Raw genomic sequence first — 21,372 nt, forward strand, 5'->3', positions numbered from 1 at the left:
AAATGAGTGTTTAGCAGAAGGGTATAGTGTAAAGCCTGGAAATGCACTACCTACAAAGTGGCAAGAAGAAAGGATCAGGCTATTTCGTCCAACAACCCCCAAGATGGTGTCCGATGTATACGGCTCTGTCTTCCTATGTTTAGGCTTACAAACACTCATATGGGCTTGATAGCTTGAGCTTTGGAATTGAAATGGAATGGACAGGAACTATGAAAAAATGAATCAGCTTTCTTAGCTGGGTTCAACCCTCCCCACCAATGCTCTACTTTCTTTTAAAATGTAAATTGTTATGACCTAAAATGTCCTATACTTGAAACGGATTGTTTGATTGAAATGTCCAATGTTGTTTTTGAACATATTGACCTATTTCAAATGAGGAGTCTGTTGCTGTGAAGTGCTAATAACGAGGGACTTTGCAAGCATGATTCAAACCTCTCCAACAGTGCTCTACTTTTTTGTGTTGATTTTTTGTTTTTATTGTCTTGAATGCAAATTAATTTGAAAGGGACTGATTTCACTCGCTGCATCAATTTATTTTTGTGGCAACTACCCTTAAACTGGCTGCATTGACTTGTCCATGCTCTGCTCTTCTGCTTCTCCCCAAAAATTAAAGCAACATGTAGCTGGGTGTTTAATGGGGCAGTGAACAGCATAAAATTGTTCCATAGATTGGACTGAGTGTCCAAGTATTGTCCTCCTACATAACCAATGCTTCTTTTCTTATTTGGTTTTAAAATTCTCTTTTCCAAAAAAAAATCATTAATATAAAGGATATTGGAAAACAAACACATAACAGTGAAATACACATTGGGGCGTGGCTATCTGGCCATGGAATAGGACGTGCTGCGTGAGGAGCTCCTGATGATCCGACTTTAATTTTGCCAAAGTTACCTATTGAAACTGCAACGAGCACCTAGAACTTTGGGGATCAGGCGTCAGAAGCCGCACGCCAAGTGAAGTTCGTTGGAGAAGTTCATAGTCCCGGGGAATCGTGAGATAAACATGTTTTTGTTGGTATGGCTGTGTGGCCGATTCGGCACCAAGATGGCGGCTAACAAAGGAGAGGCCTTCGAGGAGAAACAAAACTGATTTCCCGCAAATGCGGGACATGGCTGCGGTAAATTGCCTGGAGGAATAGCACAATAGGGAAAAATGGCAGAGTGTTCGAACTAGCACCATGAGAGCGCCTGGCCTGGCACACGCTAATGGAGCCTCGGCGATCTGACTGCAGGAGGAGATAACATTGGATGCTTGGGCGACGAGGCCTACGGAAGTTGAATAGGGAGTGTGAGGCCATAGCCCACCCGTAAGACAATTCAAAGTGCCATCTCAAATGTGAGTTAGGAGACCTGGGAGCCAGACCATTGTCGGACCAAGGACAGTGCAACAGCTGCACTAAGGCGGAGGCGTACAGGAGTGGAGGGCAGCGCCATGTCGGCGAAAGGGTTCAGAGTCAAGACTAAGCAACCCACGATGGAGGCTTTCACGAAAACGCACCGGACCCCCTCAACATCGGTGCAGAGCATGGTCGTGACCCCTGCGGAAGATGCCCCCAAAGGGGACAAGCACCAGATCCTGGAGGCTATAACGGGACTGAGTGCTAAATGGGACTTGGCAATGGCGGACCTACGCACAGCTCTAGAGAATAAGATTGATGCCCTAGGTACGGAACTCACCCTGCCACGTCAACATGTCAGGGCACTTGCAGAAAGGACCAGTGGTCTGGAAAGTGGGGTGAAGATTAATACCGATGTTAGCACGAGCAATGCGAAAGAGATTCATGTCTTAAAACAACAGGTCGCCAACCTGGAAAATCGTGTCGAAGAGGCGGAAGGAAGGGCGAGGAGGAACAACATTCGCGTGGTGGGCCTTCCGGAGGGGGAAGAAGGCCAAGACCCCACAAACTATGTTGAAAACATGATCCTACAAGGGATCGGAGCAGGGAATCTTTCGCAGGGATTTACCGTGGAGAGGGCACACGCGCCCTAATGAGGAAACCCCGGCTGGGGGCCCCGCCAAGACCGATCATTGCGAGGACCCTGAATTACAGGGACAGAGAAAAGATCCTCGAATATTTTCGTAAGGGCGGCACGATAGAGAGAGCATCCACCAAAATCATAGCATACCCGGACTATACGATACTGGTGCAAAGGCAGAGGTATAGTTACTTTGCCGTCAAAAGAAGGCTGAGGGCGGCGGGAGTCAAATATATGCTGATGTATCCGGCACGATTGAAGGTGCTACATAAGAACAAAGCGCAATTTTTTGATACCCCAGAGGATGTTGTCACATGGCTGGACCTGCAGGGCTGCCCGGAACAAGAAGCGGATCGTGATCGGCAGGATCATACCGAATGAAGATTTTGTAATATGGACATTGTGAGAGTGAGCAGGAGGAGGACCCTGATTGTACAGAGAAACTGTAACTGGCTGAACTTTGAACACAATCTGAGCCTGGTGCTCGATTTGGACTGGAATATAGTGAGTGTAACTGTAATTGTAACTGTTTGGCATCTGTATGCGTAATGTTTTTTGAAAGGAGCAACAGAACGTGGACAACCTACCCCAATAGATTATTAGTTCCAGCGGCCATTAGGGCGGCTTTACCCTACTGAGCCCTGAGTAGAAGCTTGTGCTAGGCAGGGCTAGATGTGGGGGTGCCTGAGATCCAGGAATGGAGCTGGGCAACGGTTGAGGAGGGTATTGTTGGGGGAGGGGTGGGTGGGAAGAAGGTGGGGGGATGGGAAGTTGAGTGTGTGTGTGGTCATGGGGAGTTTAAGTTTTGTTTCGAGCCCATTTGGAGGAATCAGCATGTTGTACTTGCGGTGCATGAAGGGGCGGAATCGGCGGAGGATCGGGAGGGTGCTTACTAACGACCTATGGGGGACCTCAGGATAATAACGTGGAACGTCAGGGGCCTTAACAGTTATCTGAAAAGAAACAAAATCATGATGTATCTGAAAAGGCAGAAAATAGATATCGCACTACTACAGGAGACGTACTTGACGCAAGAGAAGTTGGACCTGGTTAAGAGAAAGTGGAGAGGGACTGTAGTGGGCTCGCCATACTCTGCATACGCCCAGAGGGTGTTAATCTGGGTGGCACCGCATGTCCCGTTCAAATCGATACAAGAGGTAGTTGAAACTGATGGAAGGATGGCTATATTGCGAGGGCTGGTGGAGAGCAGGGAGGTATGCATAGTAAACACATATGCCCCAACCAAAACACAGCAGCATACTTCAGAGCCCTGTGTACCAAGCTTAGTACGTGTATAGGGAGCGCAGTGATCTGGGGTGGGGATTTTAATTGTGTGTTGGATCCTGTGGTGGACAGATCTGATGGCAGGGTGGGTAAGCCTAGCCCAGCGGCTAGAGCGTTGCAGACACTGCTAACTGATTTTGGCTTTAAAGATGCGTGGAGGATGAAACATCCCACTGAGAGGCAATACTCGCACTATTCAGCCCCGCACCAACTGCACACTAGGCTCGATTACGTCTTTGCTGCAGCAGATGTGATGTCTGAGATTACTCAAATCAATACAAGGCTAGGGTCCTCTCGGATCACTCGCCCCTGATCCTCGGATGGCAATATTGCCCCCCGAGGGCAAAGATCCCTACATGGCGACTCCGAGCGGAGGCGCTTAAAGATCCAGTCTTTAGAGAAGATATAAGGGAAGAGATTACTAACTTCTTTGAGGAGAATACTGGGAGTGTTGATTCTGCGGGCACATTATGGGAAGCTTTTAAGGTGGTGATGCGGGGGGCGGCCATTGCTAAGTCAAGAGGGTTACAGGGTGGGGGCTTGGCTGACCTGCAGAGGACGGAAACTGAGCTAGAAACAGCATTGAAGAGCGGTGACGTAGACACAGAGCTGGTACTCCAACTACAGCAACAATGTGCAGGGCATTAGGAAAGACTCTGCAATCTCAATTATAGGAAAAATGTTGAGAGGCAGCACGCAGGGGGAGACAAGACAGGCCGCCTTTTGGCCTGGCTATACAAACGCGAGACCCCTAGGCCTCCGATTAGGACCATTATTAGGGAGGATGGGGATGAGGTGGCCACGCAAGAGGGGTTAACAAAGAATTTGTGGAATATTACAGAGTGCTGTACGGAGATGATGAGATGGGTGACCAACGCAAGATAATCGAAACGTTAGAAGACATAGGGCTGCCCATGGTAAGTGAAGAAGAGAGGGAGGAGTTAGATGAGCCAATCACGTTGGAGGAGTAAGAAGAGGTTGTGAAGCAGTTGCCTACCTGTAAGACCCCGGGAGCAGATGGGTTCCCCAGCGAATTCTATAAAGTATACAGAGAGGAAATCCTCCCCCAATGCTGGGGCAATTCAGATAGGACGGTTGCCTGAGTCACTCAGAGAGGCGATCATAATACCGCTGCCCAAGCTCAATAAACCGGAGCATAGATGTGGTTCCTACAGGCCTTTGTCGATGCTAAATCAGGACAGCAAGATTCTTACGGCTGTCCTAGCAAATCGATTGCAGAAAGTGATTGGAAGACTCATACATTCTGATCAAACGGGTTATGTCCCGAACAGGAACATAACACACAACCATAGGCGACTTCACCGGGTGGTCGAATGGGGTGGTAAGAACGAGGGTGAGATGGCGATAGTGTCTCTAGATGCAGTTAAAGCTTTTGATTCGGTCAAGTGGTCATGGCTATTGGCTGCTTTGGAAGGGTATGGAATGGGGCTGGGCTATATCAGGTGGACTAAGATGTTGTATAGTGAGCCGCTTGCCAGGGTCCGAACTGGAGCGGTGATATCCGAGAGATGCAACTTGGTATAGGCACCAGACAAGGGTGCCCCTGGTCCCGATGCTTTACATATTAGCCCTGGAGCCTCTGGCAATATGCCTTAGGGCACAGTATGATGCGATTGGCATTAAGGTAGGAGGGGAACGACACTTGATATCCTTGTACGCGGATTATTTGTTACTGTACTTGCAATACCCAGAAGAAAATCTCTTATACATACTTGAAGTGATGGAAAGGTATGCATATCGATGAACCCCCAAAAGTCTGTCATATTCCCGCTAGGTAGCTATAAGGGGACCCCTGTAGATAGACTACCGGTGCTACAGGTACCATGGGCAACTAGCTCTTTTGGTTATTTGGGCGTAGATGTATATCACACGGTGGAAGAAGAACACAGACACAATACAGAAGTAGCCGTCGAGAAAATTAGGAAAAGCATGCAGTTCTGGGCAAGGTTGCCCTTGGCGATGATGGGGCGGGGGGCTATGCTTAAGATGGTAGTTTTGCCCAGGCTCCTGCATTACTTTAGTAATATCCCATACAGAATACCCAAGAAGTGTTTCAGTAAATTGAACAGCATGTGTAGGGATTTCCTGTGGCACGGTACCCGAAATAGAGTGCCGTTTTGGAAACTGCAGAACCTTTATGAAAAAGGAGGTATCAGACTGCCTCATTTTGAGGTTTATTATTTGGTGGGACAGTTACAATATGTGGCTAAGTGGCTTTCTGAAGTGACCCCTGAGCACAGGTTGCTTGGACAGGACTGCGCCCCGTTTTATTTGAAAGAAATGATTTGGCTGTCCGAAACTGTAATGAGGGGGCGTCCTGCGATGTTGAGGCTTGGATGGAAAATTTGGCGTAGGGCTTGTCGTTTGATGGAAGTCCCATGCCCGTGCCTCCCGCAGATACCGCTGGTTGCTTTGACGGGAGGGGATAATCAGCTGAGGCTGATTGTTAGGACCTACTGGGAATCGGTGGGGCTGGCAACGCTAGGCGATGTTTGGCAAGAGGGATCCATTAAGGAGTTTATAGAACTCAACGAAGAGGCGGGGCTACACATGGGCCAATATGTCACGTACATCAGACTGGTGCGTATGATTAAGAACACCTGGCCAGAGACAGTTTTGATAGAAGAACCAGATGCAGTTTTAGGAGCAATATATGATATATCCGAAGGAGGTCATGAGATCTCGAGACTGTATGAGATGGTGATGGCTAAGGCGGTAAAAGATTTGACACATCTGAGATTGGACTGGGAGGTGGAAGTGGGGGCCCCGATTAAGGATGGGGCGTGGGAGCGTGGCTACCACAAAAAAGTGTCTAGAAATGCCAGATTAAAACAAATACAGCTGTATGTAACGCATGGGGCATACATGACCCCCTTGAGGATATCTAAGTTCCGATACACTGGAAGACAAGTGTGTCCTAAATGTAACCTGGAAAACGCTGACATGACACATATGTTTTGGTCGTGCCGGATCATTAGGTGTTTTTGAGGAGAAGTGGCGCAGAAACTGGCTGATAAAGGGGTTACTCTTGTCACAGACAGGGCCTGGGCCTGCTTACTGGGCGGGTTCCCTAGGCCACGGAAACTCAAGCATATTGAGAAACTGAGAAATCTGGCGTATGTGCTTGCGAAACATAGGATCGCCATGGGGTGGAAGAAATGCCACAAACCTAAGGTGGAAGTATGGTGGAAGGACTTGCAGAAATGGGCGGAGGCTGTAACGGTGGCATGGCAAGAAGCGAGTAGCCGGGCTGATGAAGGGAAGCGGGCACCCTGTTGGCTTGGAAAACGCTAATAGCAGAATTGTTTGGAGTAATATCAGATCCAACAGACTCCGAAGAGAACGAAACCCGGCCGCATGTGCCAAACATTGAATGAGATTGACAAATAGGCTCACGGGGCGAGGGAGGGGTAGTGGGAGCAGTGATTAAAATAACTTGATGTGTAATGGAACTATTATGATTATGCTGCTTGTTTGGTTTTTGTTGTTTTGTTTGCATAAAATCAATAAAAGAAATGAAAAAAAAAAAAACTGTGAAATACACAAAAGGAAAGTAACCCTTGTCATTTAATGAGGAATAAACATCAGCACACTGACCAATGAAACAATTTCCTGCAGCAATGCTGGTTACACATCCCGTCAGCCACCAAAGCCACAGAGTCATTTTATAAACTGTTTAATTAATAGGCACAATGTTTTTTCTCTTCTTTATTTTAATGGGACATGGATGGATGGTTTTACTATATCTAGCATACACAATCATCTAACAAGACATTTCTGCTAGGTACCTATATATATGATAGCAACCATTGTCATATTATGGGTGGTAGAAGAAGAGGAGGTGCTCATCACTGTTTAGTATTACATGGGCTCAAAGCAAGACATGTTTTCTGATGTGGTGAATAGGGGGTGGGGGGCTTTGACAACTGTCACTGATTATCCCAGGTGCTTGTCAGCATTGATGCCCCCGGAGGATGGTCAAATCAGTGCATCATCTATCAAGTTCTCTATGGATCATCCCGTGCAGAATCAGCAGTGGAATGACTGTAGTCCCCCATTACCCAGTTCTCCACGAAAGTGGAGGGCAAGTGGTGTTTGTCGGTGTTGGAACCTTTCTTTCCCGTAATACAGACATTGTACCTTTAACTGCCTGGAGGCGGTGCTTCAGCAACAGGAAGAACCTTTATCTGTACTTCCCCCAGCGAAAGCGAAGCGAAAGTGGAGGGCAAGTGGTGTTTGTTGGTGTTCGGCAGCGTTTGAAGGCATATTGGAAGCGTCGCATAGCAGCTTTGCTACTCAGACACCGCTACCGCTCGCACGAACACTGAGTGATCAACCACGCCTTCGGGACTCTGGTAAGCCACTGCCCGTAAACTTGGACTGTGTTCCGTAATAAACTTGCTAACACTTATTTGTCACCCTGACCCTCCCTCCTATTCTTCCCATTCATTACACGAGTGTAGACCAAGCAACATTGTGTGCAGCGCACACCTAGGATGAGCAATCCCTGTTCTGTATCTTCTACTCTGGTCTCCCTCAGTATTCCGCACGAGCAAAAAGTGCCTATAACCGCATGGGGACTGCGGGCTAGTCCTTTGACCAACGCAGTCTCTTTTTTAGACTCCTTTGAATGACGAAGCTCAGCTTAAGAAAGCTTTCTTCAACCATCGTTTTGAAATATATTGATCTACCCGAGTGGGGACTGCAGGTAATCCTTTGACCCACTCAGCTCCTCCCAGATCTTACTCTCATTGAAGTGTGAAGCACAATAACCAAGCGGCTGTATTGAGACCGTGGACCTTTCACCTGATACCGCGGCAAAACCCCAGAAAAGATGCACCACATCCCTACTATGGGCCCACAAACCAGGCACCGGACCCAAATACAGAATTTACTGGATAAACCTTTCCATCAAAATAAGAGTGTTGGCGTATTACCAACAATGACCCCTACATCTCTCCCAGGCGAGATCCATCAGAGAAGACCTGTCTGTCCTTTCCCGAGTGAGGCGGTTCTCACGCCATCAATACATCCGGTAATAGATGGTGCAGGCCAAGGTACGGGACAGAAAGAGCGAGCACAGATTGCCAAATTAAAATGGAAATCTCTCCATGAACTACGATCTAATACAGAAACACAACACAAACTCTCACAACTGGTCTCAAATCAAAGTCTGCCGAGACTCTCGTTGGATCTGATGGAGATAGAAGCATTAATGGAACTGCAAGAGACCAAAAAAAAGCATTACAAACCCATATAGACCCCAGACCCAGGGTGAACGACCACCCTCTCCTGAATTCGAGTAAACATCAAGGCTTTCCTACAACAAGCACACTGGTTCCTGTTGACTTTGCTACTGGTCCAATACCTACATCTAAGCAACCTATTTCACAAAACGAAAATTATGCGGACCACTTAGCGGGATCCAATCCACAGGAATCTGTCGCCACGACAATGGTGGATCTTCAAAATATGAACATTGCAGTATGCACTCAAGCATTAATTCCTTACATGATGCTCCAAGAAGCCCAAGCGGAAGTTGCTAAAGATCAAGTAACAATCCTTGCTTCTATATTATCTAAACAAAAAATACATGAAGCTTTGATTCTTAATCTGGAAACCCGGCTCCAAGCAGAAGCAGAAGCGAGCCTAATGTGGCAACACCGCTTAGCAGACATAGCTCGTAAGGACAGGGCAGAAAAAACACATCTTACAGACTCCCTCATTGATCTCATGCGAGTGAATATGTCTAAACCTACGGGTCTTGAGTGTCAACATCAGACTCAGCAAAACCCAGATGCCCATGTTACTGGACACCCCCTTTACACAGTACCTATGGCACTACCTTTGAACAAACACGACAATCTGAACCCCCCAGCTGCAACCATAAACTGCAATGAGAAAGTGGTACTTATAGACCTTACTACGGACAATATTTTGCTTGAATCGACCTCCGAAACACTCCAATCTGGAGATTTGGTTAACAAAGACCCTTCCTTGAGCGACAAAGCGCCAATAATCCAGGCCTCCGGAAAGCCTATCGATACTAAACAACTTCCTTTAGAGACTAAAGATATGTTCAGCATATTTGACTCCTATCGACAACCATGTAAATTATTCAACCAAAGACAGCAAAAACTTCCTGCAGCCCACCAAACTATACCATGCAGTAAGCAAGCAGCAAAGATAGACCGACTCAAAGACAATTCAAGCACTAAATTGAACATCCAACATGATGAAATAGATGCAGCAACATTGGATCTTTTGATAAATCTCTCGACGTATTAAAATCAAGACAAGAATATAAGCATCCACAAGGATAATCAATTGAATGCATCTTCACAACTAACAATAGACTGTTATGAACTAACATGCTATGAAATCAACTTGACAGCTTTGCCTTTTGGGACATCCATTAAAGCTATTGCGCTTCTTGAAGATTCAAACTCTAGAATAAATCTAGACGGCTCAGCAATATTGGACACATCCTTAAATGAAATCCCTCTACCCCAGCGAGAACAAGCCTCCCTGAAACTCCAGCAATTTGTAGATCCACTAAAATCCTCTACAAGAAATATACTAAAATTGGAAAGAGTTAGCAGAAATGACGAAACACTGATCCTCAATCTAACAAATCTACTTCGGCTCCTACATGCCATACCCGGTCTAACTGCAATAACAACAAAGGATATTGTATTGGTAGAATTCATCAACCCAGACAAACTGGATTCAATATGGATTGATTGCCACACTAACAAGATCCTACGAAACAATTACAACTCAAACAGATGCCTTCCAAGTTCTGGGATTCCATCTTAGAACAATTGAATCCAACCAAGATGCGCAATATGACTCATATAACACCACTAGAGAAATATCCATGTATTCACAAATCACGACATTGAGTAGCTCATCATCTCCGAATACTACATACAATCAGAGAAACTATACCTACTCTTCTGTTATCAGAGAAGATAGACAGAATTTTTAAATCATCAGACGGATCGTCATCTGATCAGGAGAGTAATGAACGACTCCACTAGACACCCTCATAAAATCTATCACAATCAGCATTAGCAACCAAGTGGTGACGCCCTCACTTTGCTTACTGTTTGTTCATGGAACACGAGAGGCCATTGTCATCTTTTTGGACATAATAGACCAGAATTCATAATAGCAGATGTTATCTGTCTCCAAGAAACATGGCTCCTTCAAAAACCGATGTGAGATGGATTTAATTTATTGATGAATCCAGTGATTTCCAATCAAAAAGGACGTCCTTCTGCAGGCCTATTGACCATAATTAGGATGGACTCGCAGCTGCAAGAAGTCAAACATGAAATTATCAACCCTTGGATCCAGATCATAATTCTGCTACAGGAACCATATTCTAAGCCCTCCGATTCCATCAAGCACTCATCCAACCAGCACCAATATTTAGGCGTGCTTAACGCATACTGGAACCCCCAAAGTATTACAGATGAAATCTTTATAGATAACTTTTTTACTACAATGGATGAGGCAACACTTAATTATACTGGCATTAACTTCATAATTTGTGGGGATCCGAACAAACATCTGTTCTCCAAAGTGGGCCAAGAGCTTGATGAATATAATCTAGAAGAGCACGCACAAAGATGGTCCAAAGAGATGCTTTATCGAAACATGACGCGCCTCGATGCGATCGATACAAAAACCAAACTCCCAACCATTACATGGTCATGAGATCAGAGCACGGGATCATCAACTACATATATCAATCAAGTTCTATACAGTCACCCATCCAATGTGCTGAAAACATCTACGTCGAAGACAGTGGTCACTATATTCTAGTAAGAGCCTGGTCGGTAACAAACCATAGCTCGACACACCTAGAGCTTCAAGAGATTGAAACAAATAATGCAAATACTCGACTGAAGTTAACGAAAACACAAATCAAACATCTGCCTAAAATCTTTCACTCCACAAAAATGAAAGATGACAAGAAATTAAATTATGAATGGTTACTTCATAATTTACAACAGGAAATCAATAATAAGAAAATGACCTTGGTACACGAGCACAAGCATGCTTACCATCCCACAATAGCTGCAAGGAAGAAAGAGCTAAGGCAATTGATAATACAACTTAAAAAGGGCTCTTCTATAACTCAGAATGCTCAAATCAAAAAACCCAAGCAAAAATTCAAAAACTGGTTAAAAAACACCAAGATGATCTTAGAACAACATGACGCAGAGACCATGCTGCGAGCCCTAGGACCGGGTAATACCAGAGACTTATGGAAGCTTCTAAATCACCCAAACCAGCAACGGGGTTAATCAGATTTCTGAAGTTTCCAAAGCGAATTGGAAACTACATTTTCAACACCTACACCAACAACACCCTAATGAAAATGGAAAAGATCTAGTTTCCTATGACGCCAAATGGATACTCCATTGGACCTTCGTCGACATTACTGAAGCGATCAATAAGTTAAATGTCTCAAGAGCCCCAGGGCCGGATGGCCTCACCAACTGTATCATCAAAAAAGACCCAGACATATGGGCAACATTATTTTTACAAATCCTTGATCTAATAAATAAAACAAATACCCTACCTCGCTCATGCCAAAGAGCTGTACCGATACCAATTTACAAACAAGGTCCGTCTGAAGAGCCCTCACATTACCGACCTTTTTAGATCCACTGGGCAAACTTTTTCCAAATTTATTATTACAGCAGCTCAACAAAGGGGCAGCGGGACCGAAAAGACATGCAACAAGACAGACAGGATTCACGAAGCACCTTGGCATGACGACTAACCTGTTTATCTTGAATCTGATAAAACATGAATCATTCAGAGCTAAAACCCAGACGTACGCTGCATTCATTGACCTTCATAGGGCTTTCGACAAAATTAATAGAAACATGCTATGGGCCAAATTAATGAAATGGGGGTACACACATAACATCATAGAACCAATAAAACTTCTGTATTCGAACACTGAAATCCGGATCAGGCTATCCAAAGCCGGCCTTGTATCCCAACCCATTAAAGTATGGCAGGGGTTGAAACAAGGCTGTCCTTTAGCGGCTACGCTCTACAATCTCTTCACCTCAGATTTCGAAGATTTGCTAGCCTCTCCCCTAATAAATCCTCCAAAATTGAACTCTAAAGCGATCCCTATGATCTTATATGCTGATGACATTTTGCTATTCTCAAAGACTCCCAGAGGATTGCAACGTGCACTGAACAACATTCACAGCTATATGATCACTAATGAGTTAGAAATGAACATCAAAAAATCTAAAGTGATGGCCCTCGCTTCTGAAATCGGTTCTTCAGCTAAAACTACCTCCTTCTTTCTGAATAGAGAAAAAATCACCCAAGTCAAATCATTTAAGTACTTGGGAATGTGGATCAATCAGTCCAAAACTAATAAACCATGGGCAGCTCACCTAATAACCAAACCAAGAACTTTAGCATGTCAAGGCTTAACTATCCACAAAAAAAATGGAAAGTATTCATTAAAACCCATCATCCTTTTTTACAAGCAGAAGGCAGCCCCAATCCTCACATATGGTGGAGAGACAATGATCAACCTCCAGGATGACATATGGAACAAACTAGAACGTATCTTCTGGTCAAAAGTTCTCTCGTTACCAAATGCTGTCCCTGCTGCACGCATTAGATTCAAACTGCGTCTGCAATACTTGAATTCCCTAATAAAATGGAAACAACTCGACTTGCTAAGAAAACTTCTGAACAACGACTGTACCCCTGCGTGGGATATAGTACGCTCTAACTCAATGAACATCAATGTCGCAGCTCTGACCAAATGGAAAAACTTTGTTCAAGCACAAATGATCGATAATGACATCTCGATGGACACTCTGCTTCATAGGCCACAAAAAGCAAAATTGCAAGTAGCAAGACTTGACTGGATAAGAACTCAAACCATCAAAAATCAGTACAAACTAACGCTGAATTGCACAAACGACATTAGAGCTACAAACAAACTTCCACCGTATCTCAAATTATTTCCAGACCGCCTAATCAGAGATTTATTTCTTCGCCTAAGATTGAATATTTTACCCACACAACAAATCAATGGCATCCGAAATCGTTCCATGAATCGCAACCAGTCCTGCAGATTTTATATGCAAGAGGCCTCCATTGAAACAATATACCATCTTTTGATGGAATGTACTGCACTCACAGAAAAACGTAATGCAATTGCACAGCTATATCTAACTTCCACAAGACTCTTGGACCCAGACGAACGATGGTCGCTTATATTAACTGGAAAAAATCGAAGAATGATCACTGCTGTTATTCGCTTTTGGATTGACATCATATCTCAATTCTAGTTTTACTCCGTCCTCCCATTTTGAGGATATCAATGTTCTTAATTTGCCTTTTTCTATTATTTTTTATGTGTTTTTTTCCCTCCTTTTTTTTCTTCTCTTTTTTTCTTTTCTTTTCTCTTTTTCTCTTTTATTGTTGTCTCTAGGCCTGCTGGGCCTAGAGACCCAAGCTACTCCTCACTGATGAGCCCCAACAAGGGCGAAACATGTTTGGGGATGCTTGTGGCCTCGTGCAGAAGGGATGTGGCCTAGCAGTTTGGGCTGGACTGCCCCTTTTGGGGTGGGGCCAAGCCTGATTTGCAAATGGTCTTTCCCCTTCTGTAATGGCTTGGCAGGCGAAGAACAGTGGTCTGGAGGGTTGCCCAGAGCATTTCCAGTGGTTATGATTCATTCTAAACCTTCCAGCCATCACCTCTTTGTTTTTGCTTTGTCACCCCGAGTAGGACGGGTATGCCCAGACCTGGGTCCCGTGCCTGCTGGGCCTAGAGACCCAAGCTACTCCTCACTGATGAGTCCCAACAAGGGCGAAACATGTTTGGGGATGCTTGTGGTCTCGTGCAAAAGGGATGTGGCCTAGCAGTTCGGGCTGGACTGCCCCTTTTGGGGTGGGGCCAAGCCTGATTTGCATATGGTCATTCCCCTTCTGTAATGGCTTGGCAGGCGAAGAACGGTGGTCTGGAGGGTTGCCCAGAGCATTGCCAGTGGTTAAGATTAATTCTAAACCTTCCAGCCATCACCTCTTTGTTTTTGCTTTGTCACCCCGAGTGGGACGTGTATGCCCAGACGTGGGTCCCGTGCCTGCTGGGCCTAGAGACCCAAGCTACTCCTCACTGATGAGCCCCAACAAGGGCAAAACATGTTTGGGGATGCTTGTGGTCTCGTGCAGAAGGGATGTGGCCTAGCAGTTCGGGCTGGACTGCCCCTTTTGGGGTGGGGCCAAGCCTGATTTGCATATGGTCTTTCCCCTTCTGTAATGGCTTGGCAGGTGAAGAACGGTGGTCTGGAGGGTTGCCCAGAGCATTGCCAGTGGTTAAGATTCATTCTAAACCTTCCAGCCATCACCTCTTTGTTTTTGCTTTGTAACCCCGAGTTTGCTTTGTCACCCCGAGTGGGACGGCTATGCCCAGACGTGGGTCCCGTGCCTGCTGGGCCTAGAGACCCAAGCTACTCCTCACTGATGAGCCCCAACAAGGGCAAAACATGTTTGGGGATGCATGTGGTCTCGTGCAGGAGGGATATGGCCTAGCAGTTCGGGCTGGACTGCCCCTTTTGGGGTGGGGCCAAGCCTGATTTGCATATGCTCTTTCCCCTTCTGTAATGGCTTGGCAGGCGAAGAACGGTGGTCCGGAGGGTTGCCCAGAGCATTGCCAGTGGTTAAGATTCATTCTAAACCTTCCAGCTATTACCTCTTTGTTTTTGCTTTGTCACCCCCAGTGGGACGGGTATGTCAGACGTGGGTCCTGTGCCTGCTGGGCCTAGATACCCAAGCTACTCCTCACTGATGAACCCCAACAAGGGCGAAACATGTTTGGGGATGCTTGTGGTCTCGTGCAGAAGGGATGTCGCCTAGCAGTTTGGGCTGGACTGCCCCTTTTGGGGTGGGGCCAAGCCTGATTTGCATATGGTGTTTCCCCTTCTGTAATGGCTTGGCAGGCGAAGAACGGTGGTCTGGAGGGTTGCCCAGAGCATTGCCAGTGGTTAAGATTCATTCTAAACCTTCCAGCCATCACCTCTTTGTTTTTGCTTTGTCACCCCGAGTGGGACGGGTATGCCCAGACCTGGGTCCCGTGCCTGCTGGGCGTAGATACCCAAGCTACTCCTCACTGATGAGCCCCAACAAGGGCGAAACATGTTTGGGGATGCTTGTGGTCTCGTGCAGAAGGGATGTGGCCTAGCAGTTCGGGCTGGACTGCCCCTTTTGGGGTGGGGCCAAGCCTGATTTGCATATGGTTTTTCCCCTTCTGTAATGGCTTGGCAGGCGAAGAATGGTGGTCTGGAGGGTTGCCCAGAGCATTGCCAGTGGTTAAGATTAATTCTAAACCTTCCAGCCATCACCTCTTTGTTTTTGCACAAAGGAGGCATACATAATATCGAAATGCTGCTGTCAAGTACTGCAAGTCTTACCTGTGAGCAATTGTTATGGTGTTTTAATTTGGGAGGAAATGCTTCCCTTTCTCCCTCAATGATGTTCCTGTTTGCCCACACAACATTTGAAGTGCTTTCAGTCTTATAGCATTAATAGTACTGAAACTTGTAATTGCTCATTATTAGGGTAAATGGTTCATGAAACTCAAGTGCACGAGTATCCATACCTGTTATGGTGCTTCGTAAATTGTAGCCTGTCATGACGTCCCCTGTAAGTCTCTTTTATTTTGTTTAGTAATAAGAGAAAAGGGAGTAGGAGAGACGAGAAAGAGTTTGGCCGTTGTTTATCTTCGTCAGCAAAATCAACGGCTGTTATATGCCAGTTAATTACAGACAAAACAGACCACTGTCCAAATTTGACAGAAAATAACAGCTCTTATCAAAATACAGCTCAGCGACGGGTCAAAGACATAAAAGTCTGTAGTCCCCGCTCCGAGAGTTGGGCAGTATAGAATCCAACTTTCGGTTATAAGATTACAGGCAGAAGATTAGGTGCGAGTGTTCGTGGTCTCTGCTCGCGAACATGTAATCAAATAGGTACACAGGATCCTATTTATATGTACCACATCTTACTCCACCAATAGGAACATAGATTATATTATAAAAGAAGGATAAGATGGTAAACTTTCTCTACTTCCACCCCTCCTTCTCCCCCAACAATTAGACACCTCTGACAGATTCTCCGGCACTACAGGTCTTGACAACATAGACTGCGTGCAACATTCCAAATTTCAAAAAACATTTTTGTTTAATACAGAATATTTAAATTAAAACATAAGATACTACCCACACCTAACACAGTGTACAAAACTACCACTAAAACCTACAAAATCTAAAAAGCTAAATTTCAAATAAACCACTTACAAATGGACACAGACGAAATCACATATCACAGTACATGGAAAAAAACTAAATGTGTCACTAAAACAACATATAATCCCAACATGTTTCTGTTCTTTAAAGCCCCTTTCGGGCGAACATTCTTCAGGGGAACCTTTAAAACATCCACTATTCTTCTCAACACCGTGTTGAATGGGTAGTTTCAGGCAACCAGCCTCCAAAGAAGAGAAACAGAGGAAACTAATCAGATCCCCAGGGGAGGGGGTATTACCAAATGTAAAAGTAGAGTTGACTCAGTCAAGAGAACAATTGCTTCTCCCCTCTCCTATTCAATTTATATATCCGTGGCCTCTGTGCCCTTCTTTCACAGTTGGATATTTATTTTACCAATTTTGCAGACGATACTCAACTTATTATAGAACTCAGTGGAGACCACACCACAGACAATAACAGACTCTCAGCAATCTATAATACTATAGAAAGCTGGATGAAAGCCCACTGGATGTGTCTGAATAGTTCAAAAACAGAATGACATTCGGATCTTCAAAAGCCTTATCCAATCTAGGCCCAGCCTACTCATCATTTCTTATTAAGGACTCTAGCATCTCGGTCCTAACTAAGGTGAAAACACTTGGCATATACCTGCAATCCTCATTAGGAGCAGACGCTCAACTCGCTTTTCTTAAAAAGAACTGCCAGTACCACCAGAGATTACTACGCCGCATTAGGCCATATCTCAACGCTACAAATTGCGCCACCATTGCTAGAGCCACGATATTGTCCCGACTGGATTATGGGAATGCGCTGATGCTCGGTTCAAGTAAACCTTGCATTAAACAATGCCAGATCATCCAGAATAACACTGTTAGAACTATTACCGGGAAGTCCAAGCGCGAGCACATCACCCATGACCGAATAGGCCTTCACTGGCTCGGCATTGAGGAGCGTATTAAATTCAAATCCCTGACACTTGTCCACCGCTGTCTTTTTGGCACGGCTCCTACATACCTAGAGAAGGAATTTCTTTGGTACGAACCAAGCCGCTGTCTTAGATCAGCAAAAAAAGGGTTACTCAAAGTTAGCCACACCAGAGTCAAAGCTACTGGACTCGGGAGAGCCTTCCCCACCAAAGCTATTGCACTCTGGAACGAGCTTCCTGAGAAACTCAGATTAGAAAGTAGCTACTCGCTATTTAGGAAGCAGCTGAAAACTCTACTCTTTCGATAATTCGTTACATATTCAGCATGGACTCCTTTGAGTCCCCTGTCCTCCTTTTTCATGTTGTCCTGTGATCTGTCCTCTTGTGTTGTTGTCGCGCCCTGATGCTTGCGAGCTTCGGCGCGTTATAAATATATAAATAAAATAAAATAAATAAATAAATTCCACAAAAAGGTTTAGAAATTAAACCAATTAGATTTACCTTAATGTGGTGAATCTTCAACACACGTCTGTAAATGACAGATAGGCTAATTTTTCTTCATTGAAAAACCAAAATACTTCAAAAGGCGTCTCAATCCACCGAAAATATCGTCACACCTAGAAAGGACTCATCACACTACCAATGAGCCACAGATCACTACAGGACAACAGTCATGAATTGTTCAGGATATATTAAATAAAAATTACCTTCACGCAAGTGAAGCCACCCACAACGTGGGGCAAGGGGAGGAAATTCCTTGTAATGACAACCAAGTCTGCAGATGATTACAAAAGCGGACGCAGAACCAATCTGTAATATAAGAAGGGCGCTCACCAACCATCTCAAAGAGCATTAAAATCCACCGATACACCACGGCTCCCAAATGTGTAAAAAAAGGGAAGAAAAGAAACCATTTCAAGCCTAGCCTAGGTCGTGCATTAGAGCTCATGCTTCCAAACAGTAGCGTCATACACCAGCGGTCTTCACAGCCATTAAATGTGTAAAAACATGCTGAACGTGACCAAGTAGTGAGAGATAGTACACAACACCTCAACGTTCAGTAAGTAAAAAACTGCGGAAAAGGGATAATAGCCACCAACATCACTAAAAGTAATGTAGCTACTAAAGTTCAAGAACAACATGCTCACCTCTAGATTAGGAGAAACAAACTCCTCGCTAATGACTCGCGGGGTTTTAAAGACATTTTTAAAATCTACTAACCCTTTAAGGTGTTGTTCTAGTTTTACTTTGAACGTATCTAGATCAAGATCTTTTTTGAGTTCTTCTTCCAACTTTGTAATATCTATCTCTATTTTCTTTGACACTTCATGCTTGAGTATTTGAAAAATCAGGCCCTTCCTCAAGGTCTCATAGTGAGAAATGAGCCACGTCTATTTTTAGACAATAAGGAATTTAAACTAAAATGGAGTTACATATCTAATAAATGTGGGAGGGACTGGTTAGTCCTAATCATAGATACAGCTACTGAAGTGTCAAAGAAAATAGAGATAGATATTACAAAGTTGGAAGAAGAACTCAAAAAAGATCTTGATCTAGATACGTTCAAAGTAAAACTAGAACAACACCTTAAAGGGTTAGTAGATTTTAAAAATGATACTACCCTAGAAAGGGTCAAAAGGTTGAAAAAAGACCTCACCAATCTTACACATGAAAAGGCCTTCCCTTATGTTGTAGAGGGCCATAACTTTGGTAACACATTTCAGATTCCTAAAAACAATAGACGTGTACATTTTAGAGATACTTCATATAGCTCTGGTGAAGATAGCACAGGAGACAATGAACCTGTAGCTCAATCGAACCCGGGCAGAGGCAGAGGAAGGGGCCAGAGAGGGGGCAACAGACAAAGACAAAGGATGCCTTTTTTAGGGCAGGGTCCCAACCGAGGGGATTGGGACAACCAGGTCAGGACACGGAGCCGAACAAGGAATCAGTGGTGATTAACTTGTCCAACTATGTACTTTCAAGTGAAGAAGAGAATACTCTCAACAGGGGCCTCAGCTTTGTTATGACCAAAACCCATGATCCCTTTGAATTTCGTATTGAGTTTTTTGCATTTATGCGTAAAGTACGTCTTAATGAATATTTCAGTGAACACGAGGGTTACAACAGTAATAACTGCAGTGGTCTGCGTAATGCGTCGACCTTCTGTGCACCCAGCTACTCTCACACCGCCGAATCCACGGTATTTGAAAGACAAATGTTGGCTGAAGTTCTAAAGTTAGAATCCTGTGAGAAATCTCATAATTCGAACTTTAGTAAACCCCAGAGAGATTCTGTTCTAAAACTTGCAAAAGATAAGAATCTCATTATCAGACAAGCAGATAAAGGGGGAGCTATTGTTTTGATGAATCGCAGTGATTATGTTAAAGAATGTGAGAGACTTCTTTCTGACAGTGTGAGCTATTTGAAACTTACTTGTGACCCTACTGCTCGGCTGATGAAGATCATAAAAGAAAAAGTTACTTTGGCATATGACTTAGAGATGATTAGCAAACAAGAATTTAAATTTCTAATAAGGGAACAGGGCAGGGTACCTGTGTTCTATATTTTGCCTACGGTGCATAAGAGATTGGTAGACCCTCCCGGACGTCGCATAGTCTCTGGGGTCAACTCCATTTTAGAACCATTGTCTAAGTTCGCAGATTTTTATCTGCGCCCATTTGTGATGAAAATGCAGAGTTATTTGAGGGATTCTACCGATGCCATCAATAAAATAGAGAACATAGATTTTGTTCAAGGCAATTCTTTATTGATAGGTTTGGATATTCAATCCCTCTATACTATGATACCACAAAGGGCGACATTAGAGGTTGTTGAAGAAATTTTGCTGGGCAGAGAGGATGGACACCCTGTGAGCAGTGCCTTTATTTTGTGGTGTACTGAGTTTGCCCTTACCCAAATTTTTTTCCAGTTCCAAGGAACTTTTTTCCAACAGATAGAAGGCACTGCCATGGGTGCGGCCATGGCCCCTAATTTAGCCAACCTCTATGTTGAATATTTTGAAAAAATTGTGATATACCCAGCCACTAATCCTTATATCCATCAGTTGAGGAAGTGGCTGAGGTATATAGACGATATACTCATTGTATGGGATGGTACGAGAGAAGAAGCTGAGTGCTTTATGACCTGGTTGAACCAACAGAATCTTTTTCTGAAATTTACGGGATCCATATGTGACTTTGAGACTCATTTTCTGGATATTACCATCTTTCATGAGAATGGAGTGTTAAAAGTGAAGCCCTACACAAAGACTACTGACAAGAATTCTCTTCTGCACTTTAACAGCCATCATGCTAAGCATTTGAAAAACAACTTACCTTTTGGGCAGTTTTTAAGGTTAAAAAGGAATAGTAGTAGAAAAGAAGATTTCCGTCTAAGTGCGGACGCACTTACTCAGAAACTGCGAAATAAAGGCTATCCACCTAGAGTGATTAAGACTGCTTCAAAAAGAGCATACAATAATAATCGGGAGGCTCTTTTGGAGAAAAATGTGAAAATAAAGAGAAAGATTGGTACTGTTTTTGTTAATACTTTTTCAAATTTATCGTACAAAATTAAATCTATTGTGATGAAAACTTGGAAAAAGGTATACAGAGGAAAAGAAGCCTTGCCCCCTTTGGTGACCTTTAGAAAAAGTCAAAACCTAAGGAACATTTTGATCAGAAATGATGTAAGGGAGAAAAGTACACCACTGGTGAGACAAACCAGGTTATGGGGTTTACCGGAAATTAAAGGGCATTTTCCTTGCGGTAAATGTAGTATGTGTGCCCAAACTAAAGAGATTAGATATATACAAATTTTACCTAATCTGAAATGGGTG

This window comes from Ambystoma mexicanum, chromosome 2p, assembly GCF_040938575.1.
Source record: "Ambystoma mexicanum isolate Mex_15411 chromosome 2p, UKY_AmexF1_1, whole genome shotgun sequence".
Classification (NCBI taxonomy): Eukaryota; Metazoa; Chordata; class Amphibia; order Caudata; family Ambystomatidae; genus Ambystoma; species Ambystoma mexicanum.